Source organism: Mastomys coucha, unplaced genomic scaffold (assembly GCF_008632895.1).
Source record: "Mastomys coucha isolate ucsf_1 unplaced genomic scaffold, UCSF_Mcou_1 pScaffold3, whole genome shotgun sequence".
Classification (NCBI taxonomy): Eukaryota; Metazoa; Chordata; class Mammalia; order Rodentia; family Muridae; genus Mastomys; species Mastomys coucha.
This window is the reverse complement of record NW_022196909.1, coordinates 19,964,894-19,983,609: the sequence shown is the minus strand read 5'-3', so window position 1 is coordinate 19,983,609 and position 18,716 is coordinate 19,964,894. Positions and strand designations below refer to the sequence as shown.

The window sequence follows — 18,716 nt, the reverse complement described above, 5'->3', positions numbered from 1 at the left end:
GGCAGCCACCTAGGGAATTAAGCTGAAAGACCTTCAGCAGACTACCGGCTTATCTCTGAAAGAAGTTCCCCTACAAGTTCAGCTGAGATACAACTACGCCTGCCACAACGCCTATTGCCTGAGGACATCCGCAGACATCTGAGCAGTTGTCGGTGATCTTCCCTTGTGCCTTGTGACTCCCTTGTGACTCCCTCCTGACTCTTCCCTAATTTCTCAATGTTTATGTTATGCAAATGTCATTGTAACCTAGAGATCCAGTTTGGCTTTCTTGTATAAATGCTGAGACCCACAAGTAAAGTGGCGAGCCTTGATTGGAAACCCTCAACTTGGCTTCGTGTCCTTTTGTTCTCGAACTCTGTGTTTCAGGTTCTCCTTTTCTCCCTTTGGTCGAGACAGAACCCCGGTTCATGAAACTGCCAGACAGTTTCACCCTTCTTGTCCCTTTTCTATTCCTGCATGTATGCTTCTAGAAACACATGCGTATGTGTGCATGTATTCACAGCCTGCAAAAGCAGCCCTGAAGAAAATTCCAACAAAGGTAGGCAGGACTCTTCCAGAGTGTGTAGTGTTGGTTGTCTGCACAGTCAGATTCAGATTCCCTGTCTCTCCTCCTCATGTCCCTAGACACATAAACACGTTAGTAACCACGATAAGTTACATTATATCTATTTTATTGTTATTTTACTTCATCCCGTAGATTTATTTAGTTTATGTGATGATTGCCTGTATGTATGTACAGGCACCATACGTCTGCCTATTGCCCACTGAGGTCAGAAGACAAGGAAAGATTCTCTGGAACTAGACTGAAGGATGGTTGTGAGCTACCATGTGGGTGCTGAGAACCAAACCTGGGTTCTCCAAAAGAGAATCAGAGAATCAAGTAATGTAACCGCACAGCCATCATCCAGGTCTGTTATTAATAGTTTTGGGGATCTAAATGGATCATTGTAGACAGAGACCGCCATATTGAAAACTAATTAGATGACCACATAAAATCTGATATATGGTCTTGAGGGCCATTAAACTACATTACAGTCAGCTAAAGGTTGTTTAGGCATGGCAACTTTAGATGGACACACACTTCTCTATCTGTAGGCTATTTGTACAGACTATATTTCTTCATGTGTGTGCATTTCAAATAAGTCATTTCAACAAGTAGTTCTGTGTTTCTTTTTACCTTTGACATCTCTTTTTTATTTTTGGAAAATGTTTATATATGATGATCATATATGTTCCCTTACCCAGTTCCTCTCATATGCTCCTCAAGTCCCTATCCATCCAACTTTACACTGTCTTTCTTTCTTTCTTCCTTTCTTTCTTCCTTTCTTTCCTCCTTTCTTTCTTTCTTTCTTTCTTTCTTCCTTCCTTCCTTCCTTTCTCTCAAAACCGAACAAACAAAAAACAAGCAAGAGAAAAATCAGAAACACATCCATACAAATGAAAATAAAATAATGAATCAAAAAATAAAACAATAGTCAACAAAAGGCAAAAAGATAATAAAGAAATAGCAAAGCAAAATGAAACAAAAATTCAATGAAAATACCTCTGAATTTGTCCTGTGTTGGTCAACTATTTCTGGGCATGAGGTCTGACCTGAGCTGTGGTTGATATAGCTACCCACTTGGAGAAAACTGATTTTCCCTTTGCCAGCCAAGTGTCAACTGCAGATCTATTATTGGTTAAGGGTACGTGAGATCCCATGTCTACTTCTCCTTCCCAGTGCTGTGACCCCATCTGGCTTGAAGCTGTACAGAACATATGTGTGCTGTCATAGTCTCTGGGAGAACTCTGAGTTCATATGTGCATTAGTGCTGTTATATCTGGGGACACTGTTTCCTTGGAATCAACCATCCCTCTGGCTCTTAAAATCCTTCCATCTCCTCTTCTGAATAGCTCCCTGATCCCTGAAGGGAAGGGTTTGGTGAGAACATTCTATTTAAGGTAAAGTCCCAAGTCGCTTACTCTAGGCATATTGTCCAATTGGGTCTCTTTTTTTAATTTCTATCTACTACAAAATGCAGCTTATAATTCTTATGGGAGAAAATCGGGTGATCCTTACTGAACAATTAACTTAATCTTCAAGCTCAAAAAGAGTAGTCTATGGATGCTATGTAAAGTCTAGTTGAGACTGATTTTTCAAGTATCAGCAATATTAGTCTTTAAAATGTTACGGTTTGTGTAGGGCAAAGAATATGTATGTATATAAACCAAACTACTGGACAAAAAAGAAATGTAATCATCAAACCTGAGATTTTCTTGTGAATTCCACTTCAATTCCAATCCATCTCTTAGGTCATCCAGGCCCAGCAGTCTGCTTGAGTAGAAGGCCATTTCTTCGATTTCGTTTTCTTCTTCTTTGATAATACAAATGCACCAACCACTGAACAATAAAAGGTCATATAACAGCAAAAGTTAATGCACCAGGGGACATCTCAAAGGGCCACCAAGAGGGTGTCTGTGAGGAGGGCTGACTACTTGTCTGCAATGATAATTTCGCCTGTGAAGCAGTTAGTGTTCCCAGTTTATGAAGTCTGTGAAGGACATTCAGCATGTCCTCCTGCAATCCAATGAGCACAAGAATGTTCTGCTCGTTGAGGCTGCCTGTGGACCCTCGGTCTGAGCCCCAGCGTTCTCCATCTTCCCAGTTGCCGACTCCTGGTTCCTTTGCTCATATGTGGCATTCTATGCCCTGACACTGGTGAAATCCTTGCTCTCTCCGCCTCTCTTCTCACGGTGCGGCGCTCCACTGCTACTTCTGCCATCTTCTCCTCCGTGTTTCACTTCACCTTTTCCCTTGACTGCTACCACATGCATTTCCCCAATGCTGCCATTTCCAGCAGATTGTTGAGCATCTTCACAAAAAGCAGAACTTTCCAAGCGCTGAGTAGGATCACCACCTAAGTAATACTCTCTTCTTGTGCAAATTGCTCCATAGAATCACAGTATACTTCGCTCTCTGAATCACTTGTCGCATGATGTATTCCAGAAGCGTCTTCCCTGTGATCTTCATTTGTATCTTGATGAACACAGACAACAGTGTTTCCTGTCCGCAGCGAGCTCTGATCTCCAGGCTTTTCATCTTCACTGCTTCTGGTACTCCTGGAAGAATCAGTATGAATGTCACTCTGTCTATCCTGAGCAAAGCTAGCTTTATAGCCTTTGGTAACAATGATTTCCAAGTTCTTATCTGTTAATTTCATCATCATTTTCTTATCATCACCGCCACTCTGTTCTGCTCCTTTTAAATCTTCTTGGGCCTCTTCTTCCTCAGACTCAGCCCCACTCTCACTGCTCTCTGCTTTACCACGAATAGCTTTGGCATTTGAAGAGGTCAGAATGTTACCAAGATCAAGGAGAGCTGCAAGGTACAACCTTGGCTAACTCTGGAACACAGCTTCTTTGTGATCTCAGAAAAACACTTCCCAGACGATTTCACCTCAGTGATGCTGGTCTCTTCTTAATCACCGCTAATTTCTTAGCTCCAGCTAACCAGCACCAATTGTCCCAGTAGTCCATGCTATTTTTCACTCTAAAGCCAGAGCCACATGGCCGAAACTGCTGAGTTCTGCTGCTTGCTTGGTCTGGAACATGGCTCTCTTGTTCTACTACATTCTCACCAGCTTTCTGTTTTCCAACTCCTTCACTGCCTAAGCTTGGCTGCACTCAGAATTTTTAATCATGCTGGAACTTAACCACAAATCTTTGTACTTGCTAGGCGAGCTAACACTAAAGCTACATTCTCAGACTGGGACTCATAGTTAGAACAGTGGAATACATGCAACTCAGCACACTTAGCCATGCTGTCATGAGCACTGGAAACATACACAAAATGTGTACTCCAGCCACCCAAGCCAGAAATAATGATGTTAATTGATAGATTTTGGGTATCACTATCAGCAGTGTAAAGTAATTAAATGCAGCCAAGTATGGTGGTGCACACTTGTAATCTAAGAACTTGAGAATTGGAAGCAGGAGAATGCCAAGTTTGTGGCCATTCTGGGTACACAGTAAGTTACAAAACACCTTGAGGTTGTAGCGTGTAGTTTGGTCTACATTGCTTGAAGTACCTGGCGAGTCAGAGCTATCTCGGACTCTCAAATAGAAAACACACACACACACACACACACACACACACACACACACGTACATACACACCAGTTAATCGTGAAATGCCTTGGCACCTCTAAAGCTTCCACTGCTACCGTAGGCCCAGTCAGGGAAGTGGCCACAGGCCACTTGCCTGGGAACTCACATGGCTGGCTGGCTTCATCTCCTCCACTACTGTGCCCCCTTCTCCTCTTCTCCAGTCCTTCCTAGTTGCTCCGTGTCCTAACCTCGAAACTCTCAATGGCCTGTCCCCTGCTCAGCCTTTGGCCACTGACAACTTTATTCATAGATCAATAAATCAACTGGGGGCAAGGACCTTCAGCCCCAGTAAACATTGATTCCCGATCAAAGCATCAGAGCCACCTCCCTTCTTGGGCTACATAGTGAGACTTCATCTCAGGAAAATTAAAATAGCATACAGCCCAATGTTATTCTTTATGGGATTCAAACGTGCACGCTTTCGTCAACGTTTGGAAGTTAAATGCTTCCCCAGTTCTTTACCCACACCGTTTGAGTGTTGAAAGACTCGATGCAGGCTGTAAGGAGAGAAGCTCAGCAGCGGTACTCTTACCCAGCTGTGAACACTCCAAACCATAGTAACAACCTAGTGTGCAAGATGCACCCACTGGTGCAGTAGTGGCATAAATATGAGGATATCAACTACACTCTGCTTGGATCTGAAGTCCACTCTGTAGATGTGTTAGGCTTGGCATTGTAAACTGAACCAGAAACACATGCTGAGGGAGATGATAGACCCTACGGGGGAATTTGGGATGTTGAGGGTCCGACACAACCATTGCCATGATGAAATCACAGCCGCCGCAGTGACCTGCGTAAGACAGGGAAAGTCAGCAGTGTGTAGATCTGCGTGGACGCTACTCCTCCTCACTGGAAGGCTGGATACTGGTAGATCAGCAGGGAGGGGAGGTTATTACTATCTTCAGTTATGGTGAGCTGACCAAGCTCCAATACTTAGTTTCAAATCCATAGTCACACAGATGGCCTTGGGTAAACTCCGTGGGACACAAAACAAACAAAATGTCATGTATACGGGAAATGAACTTGAAGGGAGAAGGGTTGGGAGGGAAATGAGAGAGGGTGGAGGGAGAGAAATCAGAAGATGTTATATACACATATGAAACTGTCAAAGAACAAATTAATAATATAAAAGTGAAAGTCAACTTGAAATATAGGTGAGCATAAAATTATAATTAGTAGTGCCCCGTTTTGTATGTCTTTTTTTCTTCTTTCCTTCAGCCCAATAAAAACTCTAAGGCATATTTTCTTGCTCATCAAGAGTTTAGTGCAAACGACATGTTTGAGATGTCTCTGTCCTTGAACTTGGTTGTGTCTCTTCCTCCTGTCTTCGTTATTAAATCATCCTGCAAGAGTAGGCTTTGCATCAGGGAGACAGTAGACCTTCCTGTGCTCAGCTCCCCCCACTCACCTGTGAAGTCCCCTCAGCATGCTAAGTAAGCCTATTTTTCATAAATTGTTTCCTAGGCAAAGAGTGGGGTTGACTTTTTCTGGAATGTTCTTGAAGTTTCTAGAAGACACAAGGCCATGGCCATGATCAGCATGGAGCAACTGAGGCTTTGCCGTGGGAAGCCACATCTAGATGACACACACATTTCCAACAAAGCCTGGGCGACTTGACATTTAGGTGTTAATTTCTCTTATATTTTGTAGCGCAAATAGTCCCGTATCAACGAACGTTTGAACTAGGCTCTAAGTTAGCACACAGAGGTAAGCTGGGAGAGTCAGGTGATGGGTACCATTCATTTAATTGTCAGTAAGACCTGAAACAATTGTAGAAAATTTCAAACACTTCGGTTGGGTTTTATTGTGTGCAACAAGGGGCGAATGTTAAAAATTTGTAATGACTTAGCAAATGGTATAAAATACTAATGAAGATTTCATGCATAAGCATTACATTTACACTTCATAAAATAAATTATTTTACCCTGAGGACATAAAGTAAAAGATGAGATATTATTATCTTGCTAAACATTAAAAGTGTATTTTTTTTTTTGCTCTAAAAACAATTCTTTGCTTTTAAGAGTATATTTGTTACCACTTCTAATTACTTTTATGAGTAAGCGAATAAAATAAATATTTTATGTCTGTGCTTTTATTCATCAGTATTGAGTTATACTGAAACGTAAATATTAGTACTTACAACATTATTTGTAAAGTATCCATTGAGGTTCTCAATTTTTTTTATACCAAAGAGTAAAAATACAATTGTCCACTAGGTGGCAGCAATATCCTCAAATTGTTTTACAAACTGGTGCTTAAAGGCAAGCGGATGACTTATCTTTCTGTTCTTAAGGAACTCACAGTCTATATTCCGAAATTCATGTACCTACATTTACCTCTCCCCTGTTTCTTAGTGAAGAATTCTAAGCATAGTTATCTCTCATGTCAGAGGAAAAGTGAGACTTCTCTGTTTTGCTCAAGTTTAAAGTACACGGAATCAATTCAAGACGTTAAGGCCATTCATTATCCCATACCCCACCGGAGTAGCTTGAAAGCGTTCTGTCCACAGCTTTCTACTTCAGCATGCTTGTTTTCTGATTTTTTTCCCATGATTTTTCTAAGTTCTAGAAATTGAAATAGGCTCCCCCCGCTTTGGGTTTCCTCTTTGTAGCCCTGGCTGTCCTGGAACTCACTCTGCAGACCAGGCTGGCCTCGACCTCAGAAATCCGCCTGCCTCTGCCTCCCAGGTGCTGGGATTAAAGGCGTGTGCCACCACTGCCTGATTGAAATAGGCTTTTATAGCATAACCTTTCTTGGTTTCCGGTTAAAACGGTGCCTGTCCAGGTGTGAACTCACACTCCTCTGCCTCAGCTCTCCACTGCTAAGGTTATAAATATATGTCACTATATTCTATTAAATTATATATGTTAATAATATAGAATTGATATTTTATATTAATATGGTGACATATATCACTACATTATATTTAATCTTATTTTCTGTGACAACTTAGTGTTGAGTTTATTCATAAAATGAGATTATTTATAATTTACTGCATCTCTGTTGTGGATGGTTAAGTTGTTGTTAAATCTACCTGCTATAATGATTCATAGGGTGTTCTGTTAGACATGAATTCTGCTACTTGCTTTAATTCAAAGTTTAGCTAGCGATATTTTTCCATAAGTAGTTCTTGAGTTTAATTTCAATCACCCATTAAAACCATCCAAAGGGTGGAGCAGTACAGTTTTACTCAGGTACAACTAATCAGATTGAAGGACATTGCTCAACAGAAAGAAAATGTTTGAACAAGATAATATTCCTTCATACTTTGATTTCTGTGATTTAGTGTGTGTGTGGGGGGGGGAGGATTGTACATATGTATGTGGTATATGTGGGGTCAGGTATGTGTGCTCATGGGTGTGCATGTGGGGGCCAGAAAGCAACGTCGAGTGCTTTTGCATGGCCATTGTTGTCCCCGTCCCTTTGTGATACAGGCTCTTTTCCTGGCCCAGAAGTAGCCACTTAGACTCAGCTGCCTGGCCAGTGAGCTTCAGGTGTGTGTCAACTCTGCCTCTCTCTCCAGCCCTGAGCTTACAAGAGCTTGCCACTGCCGAAGTCACACAAGACCAGAGCAAGAGACATGGTAACCTGGGAAGGGGAAATCTCATGAGATCCCACTTTAGGGGAAGAACTACTGAGGACTAAGGGCTAGGGCCTGCTGAGAGGAAGAGAAATAGGCTCTTCAGGGAGACACTTCCTAGTTGGTTACTCATTAACCAAACCATGTGCTTAGCCCCAAATCATATATATATAAAACCAAATGTAAATAAACTCAGATGCTTATGTTTATATTACTCATGCATTTATTTATATACTTAACCATAATGAAGAAGAAGAGATTTTTGAATTTGAGAGGAATCAAAGGGGCAATAAAGAAGGAGCAGAAGGGAAGAGATAGAGGGAGAAATGGTGGGACTCTAATTTTTCAAAGTTGCACATAATAATTCAGATTAGAAAAACAAAAGAAATTCCAGGCACAAGTCATTGTGCCTCACTTAGAGCTTATATCAAAATCCACTTCCTCTTGGTTGTACTCTGTTTGTCCCTTTATATTTATTAACAAATATTAACAACCTGGGGGGGGGCTCTGTGACCCTACTTAATTACAAGCTTACAAGCCACAAGACAGCGTTTATTTAGGCTTTATAAACTCTGCTTCTACACTTACTGCTGCATCGGCCTCTCACCCCTGATCTCCACTGTCTTATCTGGAAGAACTAACGTTTTCTGGCACATCCCCAGCCTTCATAAGGATTCTTATTTTTGAACATTCTATAGTGTTTGTTTTATTGCTACTATTATTACTTTAGCATTTCTTTGATTTTATTGTATGTGCACTAAGTAATGCAGGGACTTGTTGAAAGTGGGATTTATTAACATTTTTATTCTTAAACAAACTGTATTTGTTGTATAAAAATGTAAATAATAAAGCATAATAAACAAAAGTCTACGTGGCCATGCAATATTTAGGGGGAAATGTTATGAACGTGTGTTTTTTAATCTATCTATCATTTATCTATCTGTCTGTCTATCTGTCTGTCTGTCTATCTATCTGTCTTTTATCTATCTATCTATTTATCTATCTATCTATCTATCTATCTATCTATCTATCTAAGTTATGGAAGAATTTCCTAATTCAACTTATTCTTTCTTCATATAATGCACGCAGGGACTTTAAATACCTATTCCTGTAAATTTACTCTCACTTTAAAATGTTTTTAAAAATGGTCTTTCATTGAGAAAGTGCACCATAATTCATTTAGTTGTATAGGTTTAAACTGTTCAATTTTCAAAGCTTTCTATTTATCTGAGGGTTTTGTAAAGAACATCTTGTAAATACATCTCTGTATAGGAAAGAACCTGTTTTTAGAGGTTTAAAATCTATGGGATTTCTGAATCAGAGGCTTCTTCCACATTGGCTTAGTAAATGAATTGTTCTGCCCAGTCCTTCCATTTATAATGTATGGTAATTCCTATGTCCTTGCTTAGGCATTTGTCATGCTAAGCACACCTGTTTTCCTGCTTATGTGTGAGCATGTTGCAACCCACTCTTTCCTACTTGTCACATCTTCTTTCATCTTCCTGGAGAAACAGGTTTGTGATGGTAGTGGAAACTTTCCACTTGGCTGTCTGTAAGATGGCTTATTCTTTCTGTCTCTTCTTTTCCTTCATGTTCCAACACTGTAAGGCAAGGACACTCGGGAAGTGTTCATATAAAATTCCAGAAATCTTTTGTTCAACTGCACTGTGTGTGAGCTGCTGTTCTAGTAGCGTGTCACGTGTGGGATTTCATTTCAACCGGTGTGAGCATAAGCAGGATACTCAACCCTGCTGTTCCTCAACTTCCTCCTTAGAGTTACACCACAAGATTGTTGTGAAAACAAAAGCTATCGTGGTGATGACAGTAAAAATATTTTGAATAGTGAGGTACAGCTTTCATAGTTACTCTAATGAGCATTATCTTTAAAAAAGGTTGAGATCTACTTTTTATTTTGTATACATAAGTGTTTTGGCTTCATGTGTGTATGTGCACCACATGCATATCTAGTGTCTGTGGAGATTGGAAGAGGATTTCAGATTTTCTGAAACTGGAGTTAGGGATAATTATACGCCCCTATGCTGGGGATGCTGCTACTGAACCCAGGCCTCTGCAAGAACAAGTGCTCTTAACCACAGAACCGTCTCTCTTGCCCAGTGTGTTACCTTTTGATCTTTATCACAAGCTCACATAATAAGCCAAATATATATTTTTTTGTTTTTAAAATTGCAATTATGTATCTCTCTGTGTATGTACACGCATTGTATGCATATATGTAGATATCAGAGAACAACTTAAAGAAGGCACTTTTCTCTTTCCACCATGTGGGTCTCAGGGAATCAACCTTAGGTCATCAGGCTTGATTGCAAGCTCCTCTAATAGTGAAGCCATCTTATTTACCCCTAGACAAGTAGTTTTTTCAGCCTGCAGCTTTCTTTCTTCCTTCTTTCCTTCCTTCCTTCCTTCCTTCCTTCCTTCCTTCCTTCCTTCCTTTCTTTCTTTCTTCTTTTCATTCTTTCTTTTTTTCATTATTTCTTTTTCTGTTTCTTTCTTTCCTTCCCTCCTTTCTTCCTTCCTTCTTTCCTCTTTTCCTTCGTTCCTTCTTTTCTTTTGCTTCTTTTTAAGCTAACAATGGACACATTTTCCTTCTGATATCTCCAGGATATCAGTGAGAGAAAATCAGACCAGCAACCAACCCTTCCCTTTCACTTTTCTTACCCAAATTCTGATATCTGAGTATTCTGATTCTGAATATATGATTTTAGAGAACAATTTAACCATGAGGAAGTAGAAGACTCTTTGTGACTTCCAAATGTATATTTTATATAAATTGTGTTAATATGTAGCAATTCAGCCTCCCAAGACCTGCTGACAATAGGTTAGAGTTTTCTTCCTTCTCTTCCCAGATATTTATTATAAACATGGAATTGGGACCTGACAAAAACCTGTTCTCAGTGATTCAGACACTGGTCCAATCATATTACCTCCAAGCACAGCTCATTTTATTTTATAGGAAAACAGGAAAAGAATGTTCCAGTGTCTCATAACAGTTTTCTTACTTTCTTGACATACTTGAGAAGTAGATGGCAAGTGATGTGTGTGAGTGTGTGTATTTGTGTGTTTGTGAGTGTGTGTGTCTGTACTTGTGTGTGTGTATGTGCATGAGTATGTGTGTGTTTGTAATTGTGTGTTTATGTGCGTTTGTATGGGTGTGTGGCTGTGCTTGGGTGTGTGATTTTGTGTATGTGTATGTGTTTCTATGTGTGTGTGTGTGTGTGAGAGAGATTTTGTGTATGTTTTTCTATGTGTTTCTCTGTGTGTGTGTGTTTGTGTGTGTGTATGTTTGTGTGTTTTTAATTTTGCAATACTGCTTGAAAAAAAAAGAAAGATCTGGCATTCACAGAAGCAGGAGCTGAATTCTAAAACTTAGGCTTCTTTTAGCTAATGACTTAAAAGAAATAAAAACAAAGAAATTTCCACATTGTCTGCGTTCTTCACAAGCAGCACAATTAAAAAGCAAAGATCCAGTCTTTAAGTTCACTCTGGATGAAAATATTGGGGATAATTCTCTCAGGTTACCACATTCTCCATAATATCAGATAAACACTACTATATGTATTTTTCTTGTAATGATCAAACACATTGTTAATTTAACCAACATAGTATAACACTTTCCCATGAAAGGAAACGTTATGATTGTGTACTGGATGCTGCATTTCACTGGAGGTATAAAGGAAGAGAAATGTAAGCAAGATAATAACTGATTTATAACAGAATAGATGTGTTTTGGTGTGAAGTCAGAAACAGTAATTTGGCGCCTAATAATTGCCAGAAATACAGGGCATGAAATCAGATGTTGGACTACCCCTGTCCTGAAGTCCTCATGATGGATCTGGAGCTATAAAATTTAGACTCAGGCAAATTTAGCATAAATTCCATCTGAGGGCTCATGTTCCAAATTGGAAAGTGGAATTAATCCTATACAACACAAGAGCTTCAGTACTGACTCTAGCCTCAGACTCTGCAAATTCCAAGGTGGGAGAGGTGAAAACAATTAACGTTAGCCACAGATGAATCATGGTTTTCAAATAGTTCTCTATCTGTCAATCAATCAATCAGTCTGTCTATCTATCCATCCATCTATCTATCCACCTATCATCTGCCAATCTATCTGCCCATCCATCCATCCACCCAACCATCCATTTATCATCTATCATGATCTATCATCATCTATCTGTCATCTATCTATCTACCTACCTATCATCCATCTATCTATCCATCTACCATCTGTCTGCTAATCCATCTATCTTTCCATCCATCTACCTACCCATCCATCCATCCATCCATCCAACCATCCATTTATCATCTATCTATCATCTATCATCATCTAACTATCATCTATCATGTATCATCTATGTATTTATCATGTATCTATCTATCTATCTATCTATCTATCTATCTATCTATCTATCTATCCTAAATATGACAATAGTGCATATTTGTCACCTTGCACACAACTCAACTCCAAATGATTGAAAGACCTCACCATAATGACAGATACCCTGAACCTGATAGAAGAGTAAGTAAGGACCAGCCTTGACTTCATTGGCACAAGAAAAGATTTTTCTGAATAGAGCACCAATAGTCCAGGCACTAAGATTAACAAATAATAAATGAGACCTCACAGAACTGAAAAGCTGTGCATGACAAAGGACACTATCATTTGGACAAAGTGGCAACCTGCAAAATGGGAAAAGATCTTTACCAATTACATACCTAATAGAGGGTTAATATATAAAATATATAAAGATCTTTAAAAATTGTACACTAAGAAAAGAAATAACCCAACTAAAAATGGGGAACAGAACTCTGTTTACAGATAGTTCTTAGAAGATAAAACACAAATGTCTGAAAAAACAAAGAAATGTTCAATATCCTTAGTCATCAGAAACATTCAAATCAGAACTACTTTGAGGTCTCATCTTGTAGCAGTCAAAATGTCCAAGATCAATAAAATAAATGGCAATTCATGCTAGTAAGGTTGTAGAGGAAGGAAAACACTTATCCATTTCCAGTGACTATGGAAATCAGTGTGATGGTTCCTTAGAAAGCTAGGAATAGATATACCAGCTGTTTCATTATTGGGCAAATACTAAAGGACTCTACCATACTATAGAGACCCTTGATCATTCATTTTTTAATTTATTGATGCCCTATTCTAGTAGCCAGAAATTGGATACATTTCCTATACCCGTCAGTAGATAAATAATGAAAATATGGTACATTTATACAGTGACATATTACCTTGCTATTAAAAAATCAAAATCATAAAATACACATATAAATGGATAGAGGTAGAAAAAAAAATCATCCTGAGTGAGGTCACCCAGACTCACCAAAGACAAATATGATACATATTCTTTCACATGTGAATGTTAGTTTTTAAATTTTCAATAGCCGTGCTACAAACTGTATAACCAGGTATAGTATAAAGGACTAGGGGAAATGGGGGATCTCTCAAGAAAGAACTAGAACAGACACTTATAGAGAATCAGGAACAGACTGGAACAGATGGGTTATACAGGGGAGGGAGAGAAAGAAAAAGAAAATGAGGAGGGAAAACTAGCACTGAGTATCATTTGAGGTGTCATCTTGAAACCTACTACTGTAGGAATTTGTTTGGAAATCTAAAGAGAAATTGCAGGGGAGTGGGCAACATTCCAACAAGACATCTTTTGTCAACAAGTAAAACTTCCAGTGTCAAGAATGGGTTACATCTAATTGAGTTGTTGGCCAAAAGATCCCTATGGAAACACCCAAACAACTTGGGTTATGAATTGCTATTCACAAACCAATGATTATAAGTTTCTATTCCTGAAGACAAGACTTACATATCTCATTGAACATGAAAAAGTTGAACTAGAGTTTTTTTTATCCCTACTAACTAGTATTCCTAGTACTGGAGGGTACTCTATATTCTATCAGAAAAGAAAGGAAACCAACAACACAGCTATAAACCCTGTGATCTATAAGGGTGACCTGCCTACCTGGTAAATGGTTGTAGTAGTGGCACAAACACTGAGGGAGTAATCAAACACTCTCTGATTGGATTTAAGGCTCACTTCATGAGATGCAGTCCATGTTTGACACTATTCTAATGGCCAAGAACTTGAAATTAGATAGGTCATGGGCCTAGCAGAAAACAAAATACTATTGTCCTGCTAAAGAACACACAAATAAAATGATTCCTTATAACATTGTGCTATGTCCATAGATCAGTGTCCCACTCAGCTATAATCAGAAAAGTTTCCTCTTGCAATAGATGGGAACTAATACAGAGACCCACAACTAGACAATCTGCAAAGACCAAGGGACTTTAGAACACTCAATCCTAAAAGAGATTTCTTCATTAAGCTCCATCCACTGACCCAGGACTTGGGGAGATATGCATAATAGGAGGCAGAATGAGAGTAAGAGCCAGAAAAACAATGGATGGACCAAGAAAACTGTGTCTTCTAGACAGAGCAGGACTAATGCAATTATAGAGACTGTGGCAGCATGCACAAAAGACTTCCACAGGTTCAAGCCAGAAGGCATCCCAGAGCTGAGAGGGGGAATTGGACATTGACACTTATCCCTAACCAAGAAGCTATCTCCAATTGACAACCACTTGCAAATGAAAAGTCAGTTTTCTCCAAAGGCTATTCACTGGGTATATAAACTACATGTGAGGGTAGGTCCTATGCCCACCAGTAGATGGCCCACACAAGGTAAGCTCAATGGTTGTTTTGTAGGCTTTTTTCCTTATATTGCTTTTTTTTTTTAAACATTTTTTATGTTTTCTGATTTTCTGTTTTAATAAATTTGTGCACATATATGTATGTGTATGTGAATGCATGTGTTGCCTCTGTGTGTGTTTGTTTATGCCTTATGCATTTTTTAAAGAAAATTTGTGTTTGCTTGTCTTTTAAAGTTTTCATGTTTGTTTTCTAAAGAGAGAAAGTAGGTATGAATTGAATGGGTGGGGAGGTTCTGGGAGGAGATGGGAAAGTTAAGGCATGATCAGAATCCATCTTATTAATTTTCAGAAATAAAAATAATCTAGAACAAAGCAAGCAAAAATCAGACAAAAGAAGTGAAATGAATGAGTTGAATAGAAATGTAGCTTTTATTTCTGTAAGTCACATTTTACTTTACGTCTGGCAGCTTTGAAAGTCATTCCTGAATGCAGCTGCGGACTAGAGGTGGGGCGGGGACTAGGAATATTAACATTTGCTATGCATCAGCTTGCTGTGCTTGAGTGCAGCTTGCATCATGATCACTGTTGCAGTATAGTCAAGCAGGGCCTTCCTGTCCTGGTTACATTTTATTTTTGTCAACTTGTCACAACCTAGAGTTTTTGTCAACTTGTCACAACCTAGAGTCACTTGGAAGGTGTAGTTGCCTGCAGCCACTCAAACCAGGTTTCCTGAAGGAGAGGTGGGAGCCTGGAAAAAAATAAGGGGGATTCGGGCTGCAAGAGGAATGATGAGACCAAGTCGAAATTCTGATCAAGGTCCAGCTTTACTTAGGAACATCAGATATATAAATACATTTCAGAAAATGAAAGCAACTCTCTCAGTGCCAGAATCTTCCTTGGGCTATTAGCACTTGTGGCTAGCAGAAACACGACAGGCAGGAACACTCAACAGCTCAGCAGGTGGTGGCTCCTAGCAGGAACTTCAAGAGAGATAATTGAAGCAACAGACCAAAAGAGCTTTGTTTGTCTCACCCTAGGTGGGCAAGCTACTTGTGGCAAGGCAAATTCGGCTTTTGGCTGAGAGGAGGTTACAATTCCTCCTTATTTATTAAAAATTAGCTGGACTGGGGCATAAGATATATTTATGCACCATAGCCCTGCTTGGGAATTATGGTGGCTTGGTGGCCCCGCCTGTCTTAGGTGTAGATCTACTGGTCTTTCCCTTACCCGTCTCAGATATCACATGCAGCTAGTTTGTGTGTATTTGTACAAACTGGGCTTTTTAGTGTCCATTTTTAATAAACACAACTTCTTGGCACAAGAAGTTAGTGAAAGCCATAGATCCAGTAACCCGTCTTTGGCTACAGGCCCTCACAGCAGGAAGGAAGGAATCTCAACTGAGGGATTGCCATGATCAGATTGATCTGTGGACATGTCTATGAGAGATTGTTTTGGTTGATGATTGATGTGGGGAGGGAGGCAAGAGAGCACTTAGCCCATTGTGGCTGGCACCAGGCTGTCCTGGGATGAAATAGAAACAACCAGTTGAGTACCAACCTGGGAGCAATTCAATAAGCTAATAAAAGACTGGAAGATTTAGAAATTTGAGAAAAAGCATGCTAATGAAAAGGGAAATGTATTAGTAGAAATGTATGTATACTGTATAACCTTTACTTAAAGGACATAGGTCTCTGTAACGAGCCAAAAATGTAGACTAGCCAGTTTCAGAAACCTGTTGGCCAAAAAGGGTCCCCCTAGTTAGGTACAAGAACAAGAGGCAGGATATAGTCGGTGGTGGTGGCACATGCCTTTAATCCCAGCACTTGGGAGGCAGAAGCAGGTGGATTTCTGAGTTCGAGGCCAGCCTGGTCTACAGAGTGAGTTCCAGGACAGCCAGGGCTATACAGAGAAACCCTGTCTCGAAAAACCAAAAATAAAAAATAAAAAATAAAAATAAAAAAGTAAAAAAATAGGCAGGATATGAGCCATCTGGGTGATTCTAGGGAACGGTCAGCCAGAAAGTGAATAAACATTGACCAGACCACATTCTTGTGCATAATGAGTGTGTAGGACATTTTCCTGATGACCCTGACTCAAATAGGGGCTGGGTCTCTTTAGAATTTTCCACTGTTCTCTTGTTATGTTTCCTTGGTAACCCCTTCACCCCCCTAGTTTGTGGTTTTTCTTTTTAAATACCCCTTACTCCTCGTCCTTGTGGTCGAACCCCTCTGGCCTGCCAGGCTATGTGTTCGACCCCAGATCTGGCTTATCCCCAATAAACCTCGTGCGCTTGCAGCAAGATCGGTCTCTCGTGAGTTATTGGGTGGTCGTGTCATCCCGAGATTTGAGTGAGGGACTCCCGAGCTCCAGGGTCTTTCACTACCAACGGTTTCTGCTTAAGTTTCTGCTTTAGTATTTCTGCCCCAGAACTTCTTTGTATAGTGAACCTGGAAGTGTAAACTGCAATAAATCCTTTCATGATGGGAGCTTCTTATATTTTTAGTCACTATTTTACTTTTTCTGGTACTTTGAGCACTGTGTAAGCAACTGCTTTTTGACCTAAGTGTTTGGAATTCCTATGAGGATACTGTAGTGTAAGAGAAGTTTAAAAAGATGTCATTGAGTAACTCTGCAGTTTGAGATTTTAATTACACTGAACTTTGTTCCTGAGAGCCTTATCAAACCTGAACTGATTTGTGATTTCCTAACAATAAAAACTATGTATGTAATGTGGATTATACCCCACCCTATGTTAGTAATAAAATATTTTGCTATCTATGTCCCTATAGATAAGAGGATAAATATATGAATTATTCTGACACTGGATTTTTTTTTTAGAACCACTACTCTAGAGTTTATTGAAGGGCAGCAAGCCAGACTCAACTTAGTGGAAGTGAACAAGGAAGAGCAGGGCCACACAATACATGGGACAGTATTGGAAGCAATTTTGTGACAAATTAAATCTAGGGCTGCTATATTCTATTCTTCATCGTTTAATGTGCAGTAAAGTGTTAAAGGTAAATGTTTACCTACTCAGGGTGAGGGAACCCTCAGATATGTGTGTGTGTGTGTGTGTGTGTGTGTGTGTGTGTGTGTGTGTGTGTGTATACCCTAACAGATAGCTATTAATTGACTATTTACCTTGTGCCAGGCAGTGTGCTGTGTACTTACACATCTTATTTGTTCTTCAGAGTCCTAAGTTCTAGGTTCTAGCATGAACACATCTGACACTGGATTCTAAGTGCACTGAATTCCAAACCAGTTAACTTTGACTAAAGGCAAAATATTCATTTACATAATGATTTTGGCTTTACCAGGATGATCTGTAAAGACCTGTTGAACTGCTGGCTAGTTGGAATTCTGGGCATGTTTTTGTGAATTTTTCTTGGTTTAATTTTCATTTTAAAAACACCTTTTGGTATTACCTTTATAATAAAAAGTGAATAAATTCTCTATTTCAAAGGGAAATTAAAAGGCTTATTTACTGTATACCCACTTGACTCTAAAAGCTTCAATAGTTAAAAGAAAATTATAAAGCAAAGTAGTCATTGTCTTACTTGTTTACTTCACATAGTGACAAGTCTGTGATTTCAGCTCTTCAAATAATTTGGAACTTCATTCCTTACTCTACTGGAATAAAGTCTGGGAGCTCTGTACATGGAGTAAGTTTCACAGAGTACATAGAACAATATTTCTTTTGTTGTTCTGTGGGTGCCCCACTGCTGGGAATTTTGCGTGACCAATTCAGGAATCTGGAAGCAGTCTTGCAGCTTTGTCCCTATCAACAGGAAAAACTGTTTTCCTGTCAGAAGAGTCAGCCAGTGAAGCCACAGACAGGATAGTCATTTCTTAGTGTTTTTCTGTGCATCAAGATGCATTACTCTGTTAACAGTGTTACAAGACAGCATCACCATATTGGTCTTTAAAATTCTTATTATAGATACCAATTGGTATTCTGTCTGCATGTATGTTGGTGCACCATTTGCATGTCTAGTGTCTGAAGAGACTAGAGTTATATCAGGTCCCCTTAAAACTAGAGTTACAGACCATTGTGTGCCAACATGTAGATGCTAGGAACTGGGCCCCTCCTTTGGAAGACCAGCCAGTACTCCTAACCACTGAGAAATCTCTCCAGTCCAGCATCACCATGTTGTACATGAGTGTATTCAGGATGTGTAATAAACTAGATCCAGACATTATCACTTATTTTATCAAAAAAAAAATCTATCGCTTAGAAAGGAAGTAAAATTTATTTGTGAATGTAATCAGAGGTTATAAAATTTTCCTTAGTAG

At 39.4% G+C, this 18,716-nt stretch overlaps 1 pseudogene; it reads right to left on the bottom strand.

The window, feature by feature from the left end:
- Positions 1-2,293: 2,293 nt before the first annotated feature.
- On the bottom strand, positions 2,294-6,696 carry LOC116075429 (annotated as a pseudogene).
- Between the last annotated feature and the right edge of the window lie 12,020 nt (positions 6,697-18,716).